Source organism: Cavia porcellus, unplaced genomic scaffold, assembly GCF_034190915.1.
Source record: "Cavia porcellus strain 051 isolate PalLab524CR breed Dunkin Hartley unplaced genomic scaffold, mCavPor4.1 scaffold_45, whole genome shotgun sequence".
NCBI lineage: Eukaryota > Metazoa > Chordata > Mammalia > Rodentia > Caviidae > Cavia > Cavia porcellus.
In genome coordinates, this window is record NW_026947528.1 from 4,720,325 (window position 1) to 4,736,681 (window position 16,357).

Sequence of the window (16,357 nt, forward strand, 5' to 3'; positions counted from 1 at the left end):
CCCTTTGAGAACATATATGGATAATGTATGAAGTTTCAAAAGAGAAAATGTCTTTTGGGTCATGGTTTCAACAATGAAATGGTCACTTCACATAACATTTTGAATTTTGCTTTCACACTTGCTCATGTACCGGGCCTGAGTAAAGCAGAATGCAGAGTAAGCCTCTTCAATAGTTGTGCATTCCATAAGTGGTTTTAAAACCAGTGAAACCCTTTGGACTTAGTGTTTGTATTTAATTGGTTGATTGGTTTTTCAAATTGTTTGTTTTATATTTTTAACTTTGTGAGTCAGGGAAGCCCTCACTCATAGTGATTTAGACCTCTCCAAAAGCTCTGAAGTTATTCATGTAACAGCTATTACATGTTATAAGTTTCTCCTATTAAAACTTGAAAGACAAACAGACTCTGCTACTTTTCATCTAAATTCAGTGTTGGGCTAAATTCAGTGTTGGACTTTTTACAAGTCCTTTGAAATGTGTCCTCCTCTAGTCACTGGTCGTGCTGGAAATTACTTTCTTGTGAAGACAGGATTTGAGCAAATTGACACAAGTACAGTTTGCCATTACTCTGGACACCTGGTTAAATATCGAGTTCCCTAAATGGTGTGTGTTTTACTTTGATCTCTGCCCACACTTTGCTCATCCAGTTAGAACCACAGGGCTCCAGGCCATAGCGTTCCAGGCCTAAACAAGAAAATTTCCATTCAGTTTTGTGAGTTCATTCGTCTCTCATAATTACTTTTTCCACAAATGTGTGCTTCAGGAGGGGCCGTGTCCAAATGTGGAGAGGCCCATTTTCTTTCACTCACTTTCAGACTTTCTAAGATTTTCAGTTACTAGACGTTTGCCCAGACTTGCCATTGTCAAGGGACAGTGCACTTCACTTGAAGTTGTGCAGTATTACTTCATGTGTCTCCGTGGAATTTCCACCAATGGGAAACTCTTGCTGTATTCATCTCCAAGTGTTTTGGCTTAATAAAATATAAGTAACAAAGGATGTGGTTTCAAGACCAATGAGGAAAGGAGGGTTTATCTTTATTTCAGTGCAGGTTGACCTTTCAAAGAAACAGTAATTCCTATGAAATAGGAGGTAAAATCTTTTGTAAAGAGCCATGGACATGACCCGCTCAAGTTTATGTCACTGCTTTTAAAACGCCAAGGGCATTTGAGAAATTCTTGGCTGCTGAATTGTCCCTTTTTTAAAATTTCTCTTCGGTAAGACACTCCAGCTTCGTCAAACCATGGTACTGTTCCTTCCATGTAAAAAATCAAAGCAAAAAAGCAAATAAATTAAAACAAAACCCATCAAATTACATTTGAGAGCACACAATTGCTCAGCAGGCCCACTATTCAAGAAACTAGAGGTACAGAAGCCTCAGCCTTCAGCCCATGGCCTGAAGTTTTGTCTCTATCATGGCCCCTCAATTCCCTGGCATGTCCACATTAACTCATGAATCTTTACTCATTTCCTCTTCAAATGCACAGGATCCAATATATTTGAACCCTGTTCACCTGGGCTGTAATCATCCAAGGACACACCAGAGGAAGGGCAGCCACCCCCTTGCCTGGGGCCTTGGAGCTTATCACAATAGAAATGGACACCTGAACCAGGGGAGCCAAAACAAAGAGAGGCATATTCCTAAAGTCTGAAGCACAGAAGCTACCTATAGACCAGTAGTGGGATTTCACAAATTATGTAAGAATCTCTGTGCACATGCTTTGCATGGTCGCTCATGCCTATAATCCCAGCCATCTGGGGGATGAGGTGGATGTACCCTTGGGAGTTCCAGTCCATCTTGGGCTACGAATTTATCTCAAGGCCTCTTTCAACAACTACGTAAGATTCTCTTTCCAAAAAGAGGACAACAGAAAAGTAGAAACACTTGGTCCATGTCCCTGGGTTCACTACATCAGTTGTGGAGTCTATTATTCCATGCTATGAGAAAATGACTGGGATTTTTAGTGAAAGGGGCATTTGCATCCCTTTTCTAAGGGTTTCCATTTCACCATGTTACATTTGAATTCTGGGAAAACCTGCTGGTGATAAGCTATCTAGCATTATGTTGGTTTAGGTATTGAGCTGGTACCTCATGATTAGTGTTCAGGGTTAGGCTGGAATGGCTGCAGACCTCGGTTGAAATAGCGATTGCAGACAAGTGAACCCCAAGGAAGCTGGATAGTTGAAGCAGGCACTCCAAATATTCATGCACTGCAAGGATTCACATTCATTTTGGGACTCATGTCATGGTTGCTGGCTCTTAGTGCTAACTGATACTACCATGGTGGCAGTAATCCAGCAGAGACTGCATGTATGGTTTGCAGGTTTGCTTCCCAAGCCACCAGAAACTTGGCAGAACCCAAATCATTGTGGCATTTTCTTTCCTCCCCTGAAACATTTGGCTTTCTAAGTTTCAAAATTGAATAGACTGGGCTGCTCAAGTTTGGACCCCATGTACCACCAACAGAGCTAAAGACAGAGCCAATTACTTCCCTCCACTTGTCAAAATAGGTCAAATTTGCTTGATCACCACAACTTCAAAGAAAATTCTGAGGCAACTTAGAGAGGTTATTCAAATACTGCATGATTGGAATGGCTGTGGTTGTATGAGGTGGAAAGCTGCAGAGTTGGGCTGAAACTGTTCACAGAAACCCACAGGCTTGTGGTTGCCAGGCAACCACACTGGGATGAGACTGGCTGAACATCACTGTGAGGTGGATTTTAGGCTCTAGGTTTGAAAATTTAAAAGACTGGGGTAGTCAAGTTTGGAACCCATCGACCACAGACAGACCAAAAGGTCGTTCAATTACTTCCCTCCACTTCTCAAAATATGTCAAATTTTCTCGATCACTACAACTGTAAAAAAATTCTGAGGCAACATAGAGAGGCTAATCAAATAATGCACGATTGGAATGGCTGTGGTTGTATGAGGTGGAAAGCTGCAGATTTGGGCTGAAACAGTTCACAGAAATCCACAAGCTTGTGGTTGCCAGGCAACCACACTGGGCTGCGATTGGCTGAGCACCATTGTGAGCTGGACTTTAGGCTCTAGAATACAAGTGTGCAGTAGGAGACCTGAGTCACAATGCTGGGCTTTGCCATGGAAATCTCAGTGGCACAGAGGACACTGTAGGGCAAGATTTAAATAGGATGAATATTCTTGGCCTGGTGTGCCACAATATTGTCTCTGAAGGCTTCACTGCTCAGAATTTGTGGATGGAAATGCTTGCCAATCTACACATGGATGTACTTTCAATGGGATATCAAATATGCCAGGGCCTGGCAGATGATCTCTGCCATGTCCTATCCTTGAGCATACACATTTCCCTTGTCATGTCTCTCATTTGGCTGAATCATGTTCCCTAAGCTATTCAGTCAAGACTTGCTGGCATCATTCAGCTGCACTATAAGAGCTTTCTGTGAAATTTCTCAGCAGAAATCCTCTGCAAGCACATAGCTTTGGATATGAGAGACAGTGGTGGAAGTTGAATATCAAGGGCAGATATTTGAAAACAATGAAACAAGCCCCGAATAAGATCTTTACATGATTCCCAGATGAATATGTTTGGAAATACGGGGGAACATGGAGATCAAGGCTGAGAAGAGTGCACACCCATTTCAAGGTACAAAAACCAGGGAAAAACATGGGAAAGCAAGAGAGCTGGTTAATCTGATGTAAAAATCTTTGATGATGAAAGGAAAATTATATTCTCATGATGATAGATTCAGGCTGTAGAAGTGAATTTCTCATGTTGGTTGTCCTATGTTTGGCCTTCTGCATTGGGCAGTGGATGCAGGACAGGAGATCTTCAAATTATCTGGTGGAACACAAAATACTGAAAAAAAATTCAGCCTAAATCCTGTGTATTCCTTCCCTTTGAGAACATATATGGATAATGTATGAAGTTTCAAAAGAGAAAATGTCTTTTGGGTCATGGTTTCAACAATGAAATGGTCACTTCACATAACATTTTGAATTTTGCTTTCACACTTGCTCATGTACCGGGCCTGACTAAAGCAGAATGCAGAGTAAGCCTCTTCAATAGTTGTGCATTCCATAAGTGGTTTTAAAACCAGTGAAACCCTTTGAACTTAGTGTTTGTATTTAATTGGTTGATTGGTTTTTCAAATTGTTTGTTTTATATTTTTAACTTTGTGAGTCAGGGAAGCCCTCACTCATAGTGATTTAGACCTCTCCAAAAGCTCTGAAGTTATTCATGTAACAGCTATTACATGTTATAAGTTTCTCCTATTAAAACTTGAAAGACAAACAGACTCTTCTAATTTTCATCTAAATTCAGTGTTGGGCTAAATTCAGTGTTGGACTTTTTACAAGTCCTTTGAAATGTGTCCTCCTCTAGTCACTGGTCCTGCTGGAAATTACTTTCTTGTGAAGACAGGATTTGAGAAAATTGACACAAGTACAGTTTGCCACTACTCTGGACACCTGGTTAAATATCGAGTTGCCTACATGGTGTGTGTTTTACTTTGATCTCTGCTCACACTTTGCTCTTCCAGTTAGAACCACAGGGCTCCAGGCCATAGCGTTCCAGGCCTAAACAAGAAAATTTCCATTCCTTTTTACTTTTTCCACAAATGTGTGCTTCAGGAGAGGCCCTGTCCAAATGTGGAGAGGCCCATTTTCTTTCACTCACTTTCAGACTTTCTAAGATTTTCAGTTACTAGACGTTTGCCCAGACTTGCCATTGTCAAGGGACAGTGCACTTCACTTGAAGTTGTGCAGTATTACTTCATGTGTCTCCGTGGAATTTCCACCAATGGGAAACTCTTGCTGTATTCATCTCCAAGTGTTTCTGCGTAAGAAAATATAAGTAACAAAGGATGTGGTTTCAAGCCCAATGAGGAAAGGAGGGATTATCTTTATTTCAGTGCAGGTTGTCCTTTCAAAGAAACAGTAATTCCTATGAAATAGGAGGTAAAATCTTTCGTAAAGAGACATGGACATGACCCGCTCAAGTTTATGTCACTGTTTTTAAAACGCCAAGGTCATTTGAGAAATTCTTGGCTGCTGAATTGTCCCTTTTTTCAAATTTCTCTTAGGTAAGACACTCCAGCTTCATGAAACCATGGTACTGTTCCTTCCATGTAAAAAACCAAAGCAAAAAAGGAAATAAATTAAAACAAAACCCATCAAATTACATTTGAGAGCACACAATTGCTCAGCAGGCCCACTATTCAAGAAGCTAGAGGTACAGAAGCCTCAGCCTTCAGCCCATGGCCTGAAGTTTTGTCTCTATCATGGCCCCTCAATTCCCTGGCATGTCCACATTAACTCATGAATCTTTACTCATTTCCTCTTCAAATGCACAGAATCCAATATATTTGAACCCTGTTCACCTGGGCTGTAATCATCCAAGGACACACCAGAGGAAGGGCAGCCACCCCCTTGCCTGGGGCCTTGGAGCTTATCACAATAGAAATGGACACCTGAACTAGGGGAGCCAAAACAAAGAGAGGCATATTCCTAAAGTCTGAAGAACAGAAGCTACCTATAGACCAGTAGTGGGATTTCACAAATTATGTAAGAATCTCTGTGCACATGCTTGGCATGGTCTCTCATGCCTATAATCCCAGCAATCTGGGGGCTGACGTGGATGGATCCTTGGGAGTTCCAGTCCATCTTGGGCTACGAATTTATCTCAAGGCCTCTTTCAACAACTACATAAGATGCTGTTTCAAAAAAGAGGACAACAGAAAACTAGACTACTTGGTCCAGGTCCCTGGGTTCACTACATGAGTTGTGGAGTCTAAATATTCCATGCCATGAGAAAATACCTGGGATTTTTAGTGAAAGGGGCATTTGCATTACTTTTCCAAGGCTTTCCCTTTCACCATGTTACATTTGAATTCTGGGAAAACCTGCTGGTGATAAGCTATCTAGCATTATGTTGGTTTAGGTATTGAGCTAGTACCTCATGTTTAGTGTTCAGGGTTATGCTGGAATGGCTGCAGACCTCCTTGAAATAGCGATTGCAGACAAGTGAACCCTGAGGAAGCTGGATAGTGGCAGCAGGCACTCCAAATATTCATGCACTGCAAGGATTCACTTTCATTTTGGGACTCATCTCATGGTTGCTGGCTTTTAGTGCTAACTGATACTACCATGGTGGCAGTAATCCAGCAGAGACTGCATGTATGGTTTGCAGGTTTGCTTCCCAAGCCACCAGAAACTTGGCAGAACCCAAATCATTGTGGCATTTTCTTTCCTCCCCTGAAACATTTGGCTTTCTAAGTTTGAAAATTGAATAGACTGGGCTAGTCAAGTTTGGACCCCATGTACCACCAACAGAGCTAAAGACAGAGCCAATTACTTCCCTCCACTTCTCAAAATATGTCCAATTTGCTTGATCACCACAACTTCAAAGAAAATTCTGAGGCAACTTAGAGAGGTTATTCAAATACTGCATGATTGGAATGGCTGTTTTTGTATGAGGTGGAAAGCTGCAGAGTTGGGCTGAAACTGTTCACAGAAACCCACAGGCTTGTTGTTGCCAGGCAACCACACTGGGATGAGACTGGCTGAACATCACTGTGAGGTGGATTTTAGGCTCTAGGTTTGAAAATTTAAAAGACTGGGGTAGTCAATTTGGAAACCATCGACCACAGACAGACCAAAAGTTCTTTCAATTACTTCCCTCCACTTCTCAAAATATGTCAAATTTTCTTGATCACTACAACTGTAAAAAAAATTCTGAGGCAACATAGAGAGGCTAATCAAATACTGCATGATTGGAAAGGCTGTGGTTGTATGAGGTGGAACGCTGCAGAGTTCGGCTGAAACAGTTCACAGAATTCCACAAGCTTGTGGTTCCCAGGCAACCACACTGGGCTGCGATTGGCATAGCACCATTGTGAGCTGGACTTTAGGCTCTAGGATACAAGCGTGCAGTAGGAGACCTGAGTCACAATGCTGGGCTTTGCCATGGAGATCTCAGTGGCACAGAGGACCTTGTAGGGCAAGATTTAAATAGGATGAATATTCTTGGCCTGATATGCCACAATATTCTCTCTGAAGGCTTCACTGCTCAGAATTTGTGGATGGAAATGCTTGCCAATCTACACATGGATGTACTTTCAATGGGATATGAAATATGCCAGGGCCTGGCAAATGATCTCTGCCATGTCCTATCCTTGAGCATACGCTTTTCCCTTGTTATGTCTGTCATTTGGCTGAGTCCTGTTCCCTAAGCTATTCAGTCAGGACTTGCTGGCATCATTCACCTGCAGTATAAGAGCTTTCTGGGAAATTTCTCAGCAGAAATCCTCTGCAAGCACATAGCTTTGGATATGAGAGACAGTGGTGGAAGTTGAATTTCAAGGGCAGATATTTGAAAACAATGAAACAAGCCCCGAATAAGATCTTTACATGTTTCACAGATGAATATGTTTGGAAATACGGGGGAAGATGGAGATCAAGACTGAGAAGAGTGAACACCCATTTCAAGGCACAAAAACCAGGGAAAAACATGGGAAAGCAAGAGAGCTGGTTAATCTGATGTAAAAATCTTTGATGATGAAAGGAAAATTATATTCTCATGATGATAGATTCAGGTTGTAGAAGTGAACTTCTCATGTTGGTTGTCCTATGTGTGGCCTTCTGCATTTGGCAGTGGATGCAGGATAGCAGATCTTCAAATTATCTGGTGGAACACAAAATACTGAAAAAAAATTCAGCCCAAATCCTGTGTATTCCTTCCCTTTGAGAACATATATGGATAATGTATGAAGTTTCAAAAGAGAAAATGTCTTTTGGGTCATGGTTTCAACAATGAAATGGTCACTTCACATAACATTTTGAATTTTGCTTTCACACTTGCTCATGTACCGGGCCTGACTAAAGCAGAATGCAGAGTAAGCCTCTTCAATAGTTGTGCATTCCATAAGTGGTTTTAAAACCAGTGAAACCCTTTGGATTTAGTGTTTGTATTTAATTGGTTGATTGGTTTTTCAAATTGTTTGTTTTATATTTTTAACTTTGTGACTCAGGGAAGCCCTCACTCATAGTGATTTAGACCTCTCCAAAAGCTCTGAAGTTATTCATGTAACAGCTATTACATGTTATAAGTTTCTGCTATTAAAACTTGAAAGACAAACAGACTCTGCTACTTTTCATCTAAATTCAGTGTTGGGCTAAATTCAGTGTTGGACTTTTTACAAGTCCTTTGAAATGTGTCCTCCTCTAGTCACTGGTCGTGCTGGAATTTACTTTCTTGTGAAGACAGGATTTGAGAAAATTGACACAAGTACAGTTTGCCACTACTCTGGACACCTGGTTAAATATCGAGTTCCCTAAATGGTGTGTGTTTTACTTTGATCTCTGCTCACAGTTTGCTCATTCAGTTAGAACCACAGGGCTCCAGGCCATAGCGTTCTAGGCCTAAACAAGAAAATTTCCATTCCGTTTTGGGAGTTCATTCGTCTCTCATAATTACTTTTTCCACAAATGTGTGCTTCAGGAAAGGCCGTGTCCAAATGTGGAGAGGCCCATTTTCTTTCACTCACTTTCAGACTTTCTAAGATTTTCAGTTACTAGACGTTTGCCCAGACTTGCCCTTGTCAAGGGACAGTGCACTTCACTTGAAGTTGTGCAGTATTACTTCATGTGTCTCCGTGGAATTTCCACCAATGGGAAACTCTTGCTGTATTCATCTCCAAGTGTTTCTGCGTAAGAAAATATAAGTAACAAAGGATGTGGTTTCAAGCCCAATGAGGAAAGGAGGGATTATCTTTATTTCAGTGCAGGTTGACCTTTCAAAGAAACAGTAATTCCTATGAAATAGGAGGTAAAATCTTTCGTAAAGAGACATGGACATGACCCGCTCAAGTTTATGTCACTGTTTTTAAAACCCCAAGGGCATTTGAGAAATTCTTGGCTGCTGAATTGTCCCTTTTTTCAAATTTCTCTTAGGTAAGACACTCCAGCTTCATGAAACCATGGTACTGTTCCTTCCATGTAAAAAACCAAAGCAAAAAAGGAAATAAATTAAAACAAAACCCATCAAATTACATTTGAGAGCACACAATTGCTCAGCAGGCCCACTATTCAAGAAGCTAGAGGTACAGAAGCCTCAGCCTTCAGCCCATGGCCTGAAGTTTTGTCTCTATCATGGCCCCTCAATTCCCTGGCATGTCCACATTAACTCATGAATCTTTACTCATTTCCTCTTCAAATGCACAGGATCCAATATATTTGAACCCTGTTCACCTGGGCTGTAATCATCCAAGGACACACCAGAGGAAGGGCAGCCACCCCCTTGCCTGGGGCCTTGGAGCTTATCACAATAGAAATGGACACCTGAACAAGGGGAGCCAAAACAAAGAGAGGCATATTCCTAAAGTCTGAAGAACAGAAGCTACCTATAGACCAGTAGTGGGATTTCACAAATTATGTAAGAATCTCTGTGCACATGCTTGGCATGGTCTCTCATGCCTATAATCCCAGCAATCTGGGGGCTGACGTGGATGGATCCTTGGGAGTTCCAGTCCATCTTGGGCTACGAATTTATCTCAAGGCCTCTTTCAACAACTACATAAGATGCTGTTTCCAAAAAGAGGACAACAGAAAACTAGACTACTTGGTCCAGGTCCCTGGGTTCACTACATGAGTTGTGGAGTCTAAATATTCCATGCCATGAGAAAATACCTGGGATTTTTAGTGAAAGGGGCATTTGAATTACTTTTCCAAGGCTTTCCCTTTCACCATGTTACATTTGAATTCTGGGAAAACCTGCTGGTGATAAGCTATCTAGCATTATGTTGGTTTAGGTATTGAGCTAGTACCTCATGTTTAGTGTTCAGGGTTATGCTGGAATGGCTGCAGACCTCCTTGAAATAGTGATTGCAGACAAGTGAACCCCGAGGAAGCTGAATAGTTGAAGCAGGCACTCCAAATATTCATGCACTGCAAGGATTCACATTCATTTTGGGACTCATGTCATGGTTGCTGGCTCTTAGTGCTAACTGATACTACCATGGTGGCAGTAATCCAGCAGAGACTGCATGTATGGTTTGCAGGTTTGCTTCCCAAGCCACCAGAAACTTGGCAGAACCCAAATCATTGTGGCATTTTCTTTCCTCCCCTGAAACATTTGGCTTTCTAAGTTTGAAAATTGAATAGACTGGGCTAGTCAAGTTTGGACCCCATGTACCACCAACAGAGCTAAAGACAGAGCCAATTACTTCCCTCCACTTCTCAAAATATGTCCAATTTGCTTGATCACCACAACTTCAAAGAAAATTCTGAGGCAACTTAGAGAGGTTATTCAAATACTGCATGATTGGAATGGCTGTGGTTGTATGAGGTGGAAAGCTGCAGAGTTGGGCTGAAACTGTTCACAGAAACCCACAGGCTTGTTGTTGCCAGGCAACCACACTGGGATGAGACTGGCTGAACATCACTGTGAGGTGGATTTTAGGCTCTAGGTTTGAAAATTTAAAAGACTGGGGTAGTCAATTTGGAAACCATCGACCACAGACAGACCAAAAGGTCTTTCAATTACTTCCCTCCACTTCTCAAAATATGTCAAATTTTCTTGATCACTACAACTGTAAAAAAAATTCTGAGGCAACATATAGAGGCTAATCAAATACTGCATGATTGGAAAGGCTGTGGTTGTATGAGGTGGAACGCTGCAGAGTTGGGCTGAAACAGTTCACAGAATTCCACAAGCTTGTGGTTCCCAGGCAACCACACTGGGCTGCGATTGGCATAGCACCATTGTGAGCTGGACTTTAGGCTCTAGGATACAAGCGTGCAGTAGGAGACCTGAGTCACAATGCTGGGCTTTGCCATGGAGATCTCAGTGGCACAGAGGACCTTGTAGGGCAAGATTTAAATAGGATGAATATTCTTGGCCTGATATGCCACAATATTCTCTCTGAAGGCTTCACTGCTCAGAATTTGTGGATGGAAATGCTTGCCAATCTACACATGGATGTACTTTCAATGGGATATGAAATATGCCAGGGCCTGGCAAATGATCTCTGCCATGTCCTATCCTTGAGCATACGCTTTTCCCTTGTTATGTCTGTCATTTGGCTGAGTCCTGTTCCCTAAGCTATTCAGTCAGGACTTGCTGGCATCATTCACCTGCAGTATAAGAGCTTTCTGGGAAATTTCTCAGCAGAAATCCTCTGCAAGCACATAGCTTTGGATATGAGAGACAGTGGTGGAAGTTGAATTTCAAGGGCAGATATTTGAAAACAATGAAACAAGCCCCGAATAAGATCTTTACATGTTTCCCAGATGAATATGTTTGGAAATACGGGGGAAGATGGAGATCAAGACTGAGAAGAGTGAACACCCATTTCAAGGCACAAAAACCAGGGAAAAACATGGGAAAGCAAGAGAGCTGGTTAATCTGATGTAAAAATCTTTGATGATGAAAGGAAAATTATATTCTCATGATGATAGATTCAGGCTGTAGAAGTGAACTTCTCATGTTGGTTGTCCTATGTGTGGCCTTCTGCATTTGGCAGTGGATGCAGGATAGGAGATCTTCAAATTATCTGGTGGAACACAAAATACTGAAAAAAAATTCAGCCCAAATCCTGTGTATTCCTTCCCTTTGAGAACATATGTGGATAATGTATGAAGTTTCAAAAGAGAAAATGTCTTTTGGGTCTTGGTTTCAACAATGAAATGGTCACTTCACATAACATTTTGAATTTTGCTTTCACACTTGCTCATGTACCGGGCCTGACTAAAGCAGAATGCAGAGTAAGCCTCTTCAATAGTTGTGCATTCCATAAGTGGTTTTAAAACCAGTGAAACCCTTTGGATTTAGTGTTTGTATTTAATTGGTTGATTGGTTTTTCAAATTGTTTGTTTTATATTTTTAACTTTGTGACTCAGGGAAGCCCTCACTCATAGTGATTTAGACCTCTCCAAAAGCTCTGAAGTTATTCATGTAACAGCTATTACATGTTATAAGTTTCTGCTATTAAAACTTGAAAGACAAACAGACTCTGCTACTTTTCATCTAAATTCAGTGTTGGGCTAAATTCAGTGTTGGACTTTTTACAAGTCCTTTGAAATGTGTCCTCCTCTAGTCACTGGTCGTGCTGGAATTTACTTTCTTGTGAAGACAGGATTTGAGAAAATTGACACAAGTACAGTTTGCCACTACTCTGGACAGCTGGTTAAATATCGAGTTGCCTAAATGGTGTGTGTTTTACTTTGATCTCTGCTCACAGTTTTCTCATTCAGTTAGAACCACAGGGCTCCAGGCCATAGCGTTCTAGGCCTAAACAAGAAAATTTCCATTCCGTTTTGGGAGTTCATTCGTCTCTCATAATTACTTTTTCCACAAATGTGTGCTTCAGGAAAAGCCGTGTCCAAATGTGGAGAGGCCCATTTTCTTTCACTCACTTTCAGACTTTCTAAGATTTTCAGTTACTAGACGTTTGCCCAGACTTGCCATTGTCAAGGGACAGTGCACTTCACTTGAAGTTGTGCAGTATTACTTCATGTGTCTCCGTGGAATTTCCACCAATGGGAAACTCTTGCTGTATTCATCTCCAAGTGTTTCTGCGTAAGAAAATATAAGTAACAAAGGATGTGGTTTCAAGCCCAATGAGGAAAGGAGGGATTATCTTTATTTCAGTGCAGGTTGTCCTTTCAAAGAAACAGTAATTCATATGAAATAGGAGGTAAAATCTTTCGTAAAGAGACATGGACATGACCCGCTCAAGTTTATGTCACTGTTTTTAAAACGCCAAGGTCATTTGAGAAATTCTTGGCTGCTGAATTGTCCCTTTTTTCAAATTTCTCTTAGGTAAGACACTCCAGCTTCATGAAACCATGGTACTGTTCCTTCCATGTAAAAAACCAAAGCAAAAAAGGAAATAAATTAAAACAAAACCCATCAAATTACATTTGAGAGCACACAATTGCTCAGCAGGCCCACTATTCAAGAAGCTAGAGGTACAGAAGCCTCAGCCTTCAGTCCATGGCCTGAAGTTTTGTCTCTATCATGGCCCCTCAATTCCCTGGCATGTCCACATTAACTCATGAATCTTTACTCATTTCCTCATCAAATGCACAGAATCCAATATATTTGAACCCTGTTCACCTGGGCTGTAATCATCCAAGGACACACCAGAGGAAGGGCAGCCACCCCCTTGCCTGGGGCCTTGGAGCTTATCACAATAGAAATGGACACCTGAACTAGGGGAGCCAAAACAAAGAGAGGCATATTCCTAAAGTCTGAAGAACAGAAGCTACCTATAGACCAGTAGTGGGATTTCACAAATTATGTAAGAATCTCTGTGCACATGCTTGGCATGGTCTCTCATGCCTATAATCCCAGCAATCTGGGGGCTGACGTGGATGGATCCTTGGGAGTTCCAGTCCATCTTGGGCTACGAATTTATCTCAAGGCCTCTTTCAACAACTACATAAGATGCTGTTTCAAAAAAGAGGACAACAGAAAACTAGACTACTTGGTCCAGGTCCCTGGGTTCACTACATGAGTTGTGGAGTCTAAATATTCCATGCCATGAGAAAATACCTGGGATTTTTAGTGAAAGGGGCATTTGCATTACTTTTCCAAGGCTTTCCCTTTCACCATGTTACATTTGAATTCTGGGAAAACCTGCTGGTGATAAGCTATCTAGCATTATGTTGGTTTAGGTATTGAGCTAGTACCTCATGTTTAGTGTTCAGGGTTATGCTGGAATGGCTGCAGACCTCCTTGAAATAGCGATTGCAGACAAGTGAACCCTGAGGAAGCTGGATAGTGGCAGCAGGCACTCCAAATATTCATGCACTGCAAGGATTCACTTTCATTTTGGGACTCATCTCATGGTTGCTGGCTTTTAGTGCTAACTGATACTACCATGGTGGCAGTAATCCAGCAGAGACTGCATGTATGGTTTGCAGGTTTGCTTCCCAAGCCACCAGAAACTTGGCAGAACCCAAATCATTGTGGCATTTTCTTTCCTCCCCTGAAACATTTGGCTTTCTAAGTTTGAAAATTGAATAGACTGGGCTAGTCAAGTTTGGACCCCATGTACCACCAACAGAGCTAAAGACAGAGCCAATTACTTCCCTCCACTTCTCAAAATATGTCCAATTTGCTTGATCACCACAACTTCAAAGAAAATTCTGAGGCAACTTAGAGAGGTTATTCAAATACTGCATGATTGGAATGGCTGTTTTTGTATGAGGTGGAAAGCTGCAGAGTTGGGCTGAAACTGTTCACAGAAACCCACAGGCTTGTTGTTGCCAGGCAACCACACTGGGATGAGACTGGCTGAACATCACTGTGAGGTGGATTTTAGGCTCTAGGTTTGAAAATTTAAAAGACTGGGGTAGTCAATTTGGAAACCATCGACCACAGACAGACCAAAAGGTCTTTCAATTACTTCCCTCCACTTCTCAAAATATGTCAAATTTTCTTGATCACTACAACTGTAAAAAAAATTCTGAGGAAACATAGAGAGGCTAATCAAATACTGCATGATTGGAAAGGCTGTGGTTGTATGAGGTGGAACGCTGCAGAGTTCGGCTGAAACAGTTCACAGAATTCCACAAGCTTGTGGTTCCCAGGCAACCACACTGGGCTGCGATTGGCATAGCACCATTGTGAGCTGGACTTTAGGCTCTAGGATACAAGCGTGCAGTAGGAGACCTGAGTCACAATGCTGGGCTTTGCCATGGAGATCTCAGTGGCACAGAGGACCTTGTAGGGCAAGATTTAAATAGGATGAATATTCTTGGCCTGATATGCCACAATATTCTCTCTGAAGGCTTCACTGCTCAGAATTTGTGGATGGAAATGCTTGCCAATCTACACATGGATGTACTTTCAATGGGATATGAAATATGCCAGGGCCTGGCAAATGATCTCTGCCATGTCCTATCCTTGAGCATACACTTTTCCCTTGTTATGTCTGTCATTTGGCTGAGTCCTGTTCCCTAAGCTATTCAGTCAGGACTTGCTGGCATCATTCACCTGCAGTATAAGAGCTTTCTGGGAAATTTCTCAGCAGAAATCCTCTGCAAACACATAGCTTTGTATATGAGAGACAGTGGTGGAAGTTGAATTTCAAGGGCAGATATTTGAAAACAATGAAACAAGCCCCGAATAAGATCTTTACATGTTTCCCAGATGAATATGTTTGGAAATACGGGGGAAGATGGAGATCAAGACTGAGAAGAGTGAACACCCATTTCAAGGCACAAAAACCAGGGAAAAACATGGGAAAGCAAGAGAGCTGGTTAATCTGATGTAAAAATCTTTGATGATGAAAGGAAAATTATATTCTCATGATGATAGATTCAGGCTGTAGAAGTGAACTTCTCATGTTGGTTGTCCTATGTGTGGCCTTCTGCATTTGGCAGTGGATGCAGGATAGGAGATCTTCAAATTATCTGGTGGAACACAAAATACTGAAAAAAAATTCAGCCCAAATCCTGTGTATTCCTTCCCTTTGAGAACATATATGGATAATGTATGAAGTTTCAAAAGAGAAAATGTCTTTTGGGTCATGGTTTCAACAATGAAATGGTCACTTCACATAACATTTTGAATTTTGCTTTCACACTTGCTCATGTACCGGGCCTGAGTAAAGCAGAATGCAGAGTAAGCCTCTTCAATAGTTGTGCATTCCATAAGTGGTTTTAAAACCAGTGAAACCCTTTGGATTTAGTGTTTGTATTTAATTGGTTGATTGGTTTTTCAAATTGTTTGTTTTATATTTTTAACTTTGTGACTCAGGGAAGCCCTCACTCATAGTGATTTAGACCTCTCCAAAAGCTCTGAAGTTATTCATGTAACAGCTATTACATGTTATAAGTTTCTGCTATTAAAACTTGAAAGACAAACAGACTCTGCTACTTTTCATTTAAATTCAGTGTTGGGCTAAATTCAGTGTTGGACTTTTTACAAGTCCTTTGAAATGTGTCCTCCTCTAGTCACTGGTCGTGCTGGAATTTACTTTCTTGTGAAGACAGGATTTGAGAAAATTGACACAAGTACAGTTTGCCACTACTCTGGACAGCTGGTTAAATATCGAGTTGCCTAAATGGTGTGTGTTTTACTTTGATCTCTGCTCACAGTTTTCTCATTCAGTTAGAACCACAGGGCTCCAGGCCATAGCGTTCTAGGCCTAAACAAGAAAATTTCCATTCCGTTTTGGGAGTTCATTCGTCTCTCATAATTACTTTTTCCACAAATGTGTGCTTCAGGAAAGGCCGTGTCCAAATGTGGAGAGGCCCATTTTCTTTCACTCACTTTCAGACTTTCTAAGATTTTCAGTTACTAGACGTTTGCCCAGACTTGCCATTGTCAAGGGACAGTGCACTTCACTTGAAGTTGTGCAGTATTACTTCATGT